The sequence below is a fragment of the Seriola lalandi genome, unplaced genomic scaffold, assembly GCF_002814215.2.
Source record: "Seriola lalandi dorsalis isolate HSWRI2012SDOR001 ecotype SW California unplaced genomic scaffold, Sedor1 jcf7180002054584, whole genome shotgun sequence".
Classification (NCBI taxonomy): domain Eukaryota; kingdom Metazoa; phylum Chordata; class Actinopteri; order Carangiformes; family Carangidae; genus Seriola; species Seriola lalandi.
In genome coordinates, this window is record NW_019525137.1 from 1,587,258 (window position 1) to 1,594,358 (window position 7,101).

General features: G+C 41.8%; 1 long non-coding RNA gene across 1 annotated transcript; it reads right to left on the minus strand.

Annotated features, from left to right (window-relative positions):
* Nucleotides 1–1,904: 1,904 nt before the first annotated feature.
* LOC147818426 (uncharacterized) lies at nt 1,905–7,095 on the minus strand. The gene is made up of 2 exons (XR_015437980.1): nt 5,179–7,095; nt 1,905–5,139 (listed from the first exon to the last, which is right to left on the minus strand). It is a non-coding gene; the product is annotated as an uncharacterized LOC147818426 (long non-coding RNA).
* Between the last annotated feature and the right edge of the window lie 6 nt (nt 7,096–7,101).

Sequence of the window (7,101 nt, forward strand, 5' to 3'; positions counted from 1 at the left end):
GGGGGGGGGCAGTCATGACAGAAAAATGTGAACTTTATGACCCCTCCTTTATGTACAGATCGTGTTGAATCCAGACAACATGATGGTGACACTGCAACAATTTTTGGCAATTAAACAGACACACAAGATCACACGAGATCTATTTGACAGTTTAAGTGGGGCTGCAGTCGAAAAATGTATTTTTTGCTTTTAACCCCGAAGTATCTGAGCAGCAGCCATGATCAGAGCTGCTCCACTTCTCGAAATGATAAGGAAAGGAGCTTCAGTGCTTCCTATCTTATCTCCTTTAGCGTAGGAAACACTGGCCCTCCTTTACAAAAGGAAAGGAAAAATACTGTTCCACAATTCCTTGCCATGGCGACATTAGTTTCACCTCGGCAGACCCATGTAAATGAAGAAAACAACAGAGCAGCTGTTTTATGTTTGTGACACGATCTAAAAACTGATGGAAAATCTTGTCTGAGCGACTGAAGCCCGAATCCATAAATATAGATTCATCCTCTTTCAGATCTGTCCGGTTAGGAGTCATCATGAAGAACAAACATATTGAACATCTAGCCTATAAATTATGTAACTTCTCTAAACCCCCTGCGCTGTGAGCCCATTGAAGTATGGTGTAGAGGTTTTGCTGGGTGCTCACTGAGCAAGGTCGAAACCGGTGCTTGGCATCGACGGGGGCTGTTAAAAGAAAAGCCGTCAAATCCACCATGGAAGCTGCCGAGAGAGAGGCTGTGGCTCAGGAGGAGTAACACATGGCGGGACCCAATGCTGCTGGGACACATGCCAGAGCCTGATCAACTCCGGCCTGAGCGAGGGTGTATGACCCGGAAACACCCGGTGACCCAATATCGCTGATGATGTATCCCAGCCAAGCGTCAACCTCCGAGGCTGAAAAATGAAGCCAACGCTGAAGAACGAAAACCTGCAGTTCCTCTGACGACCACTAGAGTCCGGCTCCAACAGTGAGTCGATCCCCATAGACTCCCATGTTAAAATGTCCAACTTTACAGCAGAAATAAACATGTTTACAGCCTGGTACAAACAGTTTTGGTCTCTAGAGCTAATTTCCTCCTTCATGACACCTGTTTATATAACTCACCTGTTTACATTTTATTAAGCCTCTTTGAGTGACAGGTGGGTGAGCATATGCCTGTCACAAACCAGCATGCACAGAAGTCTCAGCTCCACACACGCCCCTCCTCTTTGCCCATTTTTGGATAAGCTGGGAGTTAGGGGCGGAGTCAGACACTGCCAAAATGGCGATGGTAGAGCAGCTCACTCTGAGCTTCAAAACCGCTCTTCAGAAACCTGTGGGTGACGTCACGGAGGCTACATCCATTTTTATTTAGCGTATGCTTCCGGCGCATCCTCGGATGTATCCTTAATTATTTATAGAAATGTCAAAAGCGCCTACAACAGGAAACATGTACATATGTCTAAATATAATTTATTATGATCTCTTGCTCAGTCCCTGATTTCTATTTATTTATTGTTTAATTGCTCAACTTTTTCCATGTTTTTTTTCTTTCATCTTATCTTATTTCAACATTTGTTTGTTTTGTGTTTGTGGTTAAAGTAGGATTTATCATCCTTGTGTTACAAATAAAGTTAGTCTTAAAAAATAAAGCTCAGTTAAAAGCGCAGACAGATTCTTATGAATTCTCCCTCTCATCTTTCCTTGACCTCATGATGTTTTCTATCAAGGTTTGAAGAGACGTGTTTAACAAAGGAGGTTATTTTGACTTTTCAACCAGTGTGTGTGACAGTTTAACTGTGTGTGCTGAACATCTCCTTCACAGCAGCAGCTGTTTCTGAACACATTACAACAGTAGATGCTGCCCCCATGTGGACATAAATATAAAACACCAGCTCACTCCCAAATACAAATGACACATAAACCAAGCTACAGTTTTCATGCACTTCTTTAATATATCAGTTTTTCATATTCACAACAAATACATTAAGCTTTTTCTTCTTATGATACAGCCTTAAATATTTTTTACACTCACCATTTTTCTCAGAAGTCTGCCTATCAAAATGTCTTTTAATCTTTCCTCTTTATTTTGAACGTTTTATAATTTGTTACATTTGTAGTCTCCATGCCTCCTAGCAAACTGACAGTATTTCCTTTGTACAACTATTTACAGGTGAAAGTAAATAAAAACAAAAACAAATTTCCATAAAGTTTTTTTTTTTTTTTTTCATGATGGTTCTCAGTTGAAAGGAATTGTTGGGTTTAAGGTGCAGGCAAGGAGGAGAGAGAAAGGGGGGGGGGGGAATGTTTCAGAAGAAAAAGAGGGGGGGAATGAAAATAGAGCAATGCTGAACGGAAAGTTGTGCGTTAAGTGGAAGAGCAGGGAGTGTGTGGTGAGATCAGAGCTCAGCGTAGGCTCTATGAAGGTTTAGCAGAACACACACACACCAGTGATAATATCCTCAAGAGAAAATAAATACAGCAACTCAAAGCTGTTTACTTCCTCAGGTTCCGCCATGCTAACAATGAGCAATCTGAAAATGTCAAACAGCAGATCCCAGTGCAGCTGATACCGATGTGGACGAGGACTGAGGGGGCATGTGATACTTCTAGTGTCGTACTTGACCTGGGAAATAGTTGTCTACTAAACCTTAACTCAAGGTCCACTTACTACTCGTTCCGGACCGTTATCACATGGTCCTCATCAGCAGATGTGTTTATATTCGAACCTCTCATGATCTAAGACGTCAAATCTTGTGTGACACTGACGATAAATTCTTCGCAAGTCAAAAGCTCTGGAAAAAAAACAAGTAAATAAAACCTTGAGTTGAGATTGTTTCGTCATTGTGTAAGCTCAATGTGCTGAAGAAGACCATGATATGGTCCAAAAAAAAAAATATATATCCATAAATCAAGACACATCAAAAACAATCTGACTGACACATACAACTGATGAGAAGTGAGAAACAGTTTTGATGAATTTGGGGTGAAATAGACTTTAAATCTCAATAAAAACAAAACAAAAAAAAACTAAGAATCTAATTTATTTTTGAGAGTAACGTTAGATTCGGTGATTAGTGGCCGACTGCAGCCTTCCTGTGTGAAATATCAGTTCTCTGCGGATTCCTGAACAAGACATGAAATAACACAAGTCAGAATCCTGAGCTCCGGTGGTCCACTGAGTTCAGATGAGTATCACTGAACCGTTACGGCCCTCGTCGTGCTGACTTCATTCTCCCAAACCCACATGACCTCATCCTCCTCTTCCAGAAACACCAGTGTTACTGGGGCTTCAGAACTAGAACTTCAAGTGTCCTGATCAACCACAACAAGCTCACATCGATGAGGTGGTCATCATCTCCTGAACAGGTGAATAACTTGTCAGGTGTCACAAGACTGGAGGATATGTAATATTTAATAATAAAAAAAGGCCTTCATCGTCTCTATACATGAGTCTAACTCTAACCTGCATCCCATGTGTGCAGATAATGGACAGACTACAGAAGAGTCGTACAAACCGAACTCTGTGGAGCATCTTTCTCACTTAAAATCACCACATACTGAGTCGGCTGGTTCCCAAACCCAGACCCGACTAACACCAGTTCATGCTCAACACACACACACACACACACACACACACACTGTGTATCCACAGAAACATGCTGCTTAGACCGACCCGCCTCGACTGCATGTAAACAAAAGAACCATGTGAATCAGCAACATGGCCGACACTGGACTTCGAGTGACCTCTATAGTTACTGTTCTTATTGTAACAAATGTATCAACCACAGCTCATGTTGCTCTGTAACAGTTGGACGTGTAGATCAAAAAATTATTGGCCAATCACTGATCGCCATGTCAACGTGTCCACGATGAAATAATCAGCTTTAAAGTTGCAGTAATGTTTTTGGCCGCATCCGCAACAAAGATGAAAACTCAACACACAACAGAAACTCGTTATGGCTAACGTGTTAATGAACATTTACACATTCTGCAAACACATGATACAAATGACAAATTAATGGGAAAAAACAAACAAAAAAACAAGTGTCTTAGTGAGGTGTTGCCATGAGCTGCCGGAACAGCTTGATTACCTCAAGTAACATCTGTCAACTCTACTGGAGGATGAACACCTTCCTCCAGATGTTCCCTCATGTGGCGTTTCTGCCGTCTAACGCATCAGTCCAAAATCACCCGAAGGTGTTAAACTGGACTGAGATCTAGTGACGGCTCATTAAACATTCAGTGATTCCTGGTGCCCTCTGGGGGGGGGAGATGTTGTCGTCCTGTTTCTGCACTCATTTATCCTTTAATTTGTCACCCGTCTGTGGCAACGACAGCTTTCATTTAGACTTTATTCCCCCTCCTTTCAGTTCTGTTTTGGTCTTCACCAACTCTCCAAAAATATCTGGCTCTTTAGCTGCTAAATGCTCCACTGTGTTCACCACTATTTGTCTGGACAGCGGGTTTTTTCAGTAGCTTTCTGTAACATGTTTTAATTTTTCACCTTTTCCTTCCTTCTAAATAAGTCGAGCTGGAGGTTTCTCTCCAACCTGTCCGACCACCAGACTGCTGGTGTTTCTTTTATTTGAGATCTTTAAATCTGTGGTTGTCCAATTCAAAAGACTTGCACTATTTCTATTCTTGGATGGTTTGGTGTAATGTTTCTCCGCAGCACGGCAGCAGCACGCTTGTTTTCTCCACTTTGAGAAAAAGCGAAGGAAACAATCACCTTGTTCAGCAACGGCCAAGACAGAAAGAACATTTTATTAATGCCCCCTGCTGGAGTAACAAGACACGGCCTATTGTGCTTATCCATTTGTGAGGAACATATCATTCCACATAGGAATAAATAAGATTTCCTGTGTTGGAGCATTTTGTAATTAAAAAGTGAAAGCCCTGCCCATCAACTCGGTAAGTACAATGCAAGGAATGTTGACCAGAACTACCAAAATAAAACTGTAAATTATCAGGCTTTACACAGAGTTGGCTTTGGCCCTCTTAACCTGGATAATGTGGTTGCACCTACCTGACGTGCTTTTCCCACTTCCTACCAGTTCGTATTTTGAATATGCTTCTTGTGACATTTCATGAGCTGCTCAGTGACTAAAACATCCAAATTAAGGAGGTGTTGATCCAGGACCATGACAAACAGTAAGACTGCCCTGGGGTCAGGGCCTGGGGTCAGGGCCTGGGGTGAGGGCCTGGGGTCAGGGCCTGGGGTCAGGGCCTGGGGTCAGGGCCTGGGGTCAGGGCTAGCAGCCCTCCAGTCTTTGTGCTAAGATACTCGCAGACCTTTCTGCTTCATAGACTTGCAGAGGTATTTCCTAACATGTCTGACCGTTCCATAAAAGAAATTGGAATGACAATGTTGTGTGTGTGGGGGGGGCTGGGGTTTAGTTCATGACGTTTGTGATGAAAAAGACATACATGATGAATGTGATGAAGCAGTTTGTTGGTGTTTGGGTGGATGCTTCAGCTGTATGCTCAACAGCCAAAACATCCACGTATCAAGCCAGCAGTCTCATTTCTTTTCTCAGCAGGTTTGTTGCCGCCTCCAGCTCCTGGAGGCTTTATCACAAACTGAGCCTTCCCAGCAAAAAAAAAATATTCACACTTCAGCCCCTGCAGATGACTCATGCATTGGATGGATGTCGGGTCATCACCTCCGCATGTCACAATTCTTCAATTAAAAAATAAAAGTCAAGGCAAGTCGCTCATTTACTTCGATCCATCTCTACAAAGTGCAAGTACACGAGTCACAAAGACTAAAACAAGCGTCAAAAGAAAGACTGATAGCGTCAAATAAAGCGGTTCTGAAAATGAATCCATAAAACAAAACTAAAGAAAAAAAAAAAAGAAAAAAAAAGATTCACATAAATAAGTAAATATCTGCAGGCCTGCCTGTACAGAAAAAGGCAAACAATGACAATAACAAAAATAAAAAGAACCTGTAACACCTACAAACCCCTAACACACGCTGGAATGAAAAAAAAGTACAGGTGCATGTGTGTAGAAAAGGTAAAAGGTGTGATTGACCGAACATTTTCAAGACTAACGGAACTCACCAGACGATCGCTGGTCCTTTCAGCAGATTAACGCTGCAGCCCATTACTCAGCAGCTGCAACAAGTAAGGTCCCCATTTTAAGCTGAGTGCAATATTAAAGCCACATGTTCAACAAACCAAATAAAAAAGAAAAACAAAAAAAAAGGAAAAAAAAAAAAACGACAGGACATGCACTTATTGTCACAAAAAAAAAAACTGAGGTTGGGTTTTGTGGAAAAAGCGTCAGAAGCTTTGTTGCAAAGATGCCGTGTAACAACTTTGAAGCTTAGAGAAGCCACAAGTACTGTACACTCTCCTTAGCTGAGCATAAAGCCCGGGCAGCAGCTCGGCTTAGACCAGGCTCTTTTAAAAACACCTCGTTTTAAACTCCATCATCCAACGGATCTGAATCTTCCTCCCTCTGGAGAAGCTCCTGCGGTCGACGAACCGCCGTCACGCTGCAGAGTTTTCAACCGGAAAATCTACAGTCACAACCGCTTTCCCTGCTTTCACATAAACACGAAATCCTTTGAAAAAAAAAAAAAAAAAGGTAGAAATATCCAACAGCATCTAAAGCTCACTAATCAACATCTGCTGGCTTAAACCAGGTCCTTTAAAAAGGGAACAACAAATCCCTCTCATGTAGCTTCCGTCATCAAACAAATTAGCATTTTTCCTTACAAAGAACAGCTACTGTTGCTAGCCAAAATCTATGGAAAGCACTGCTTCTCCTGCTTTCAAATGCAAAATCTTTCCATAGATCAAGATCTGTTGCTGTTTTCTTCACTGGTGTCAAATTTATTGGAGGCAATCAAGAAGGCAAAATACAGTATTTTGCAGAATTTGGTCAGCGATAAGCCCAAAAAGACAAAAAAAACAAACAAGCAGAGGCCTGTGCTGCATGACCAGGAGGGAAGCTTTGATCTAAAACAAGCTACCATCTCTTCAAAAGAAACAAAGACAAAAAAAAAGCTCATCATTCCTAGCAACTTGCTAGCTAAAATCTGAAACATGAGAAACAAGATGAAAAAGTAAAAATAGATCTATCTTTCAAGTCGTCTTCCTTCGGGAGGGTGGGGG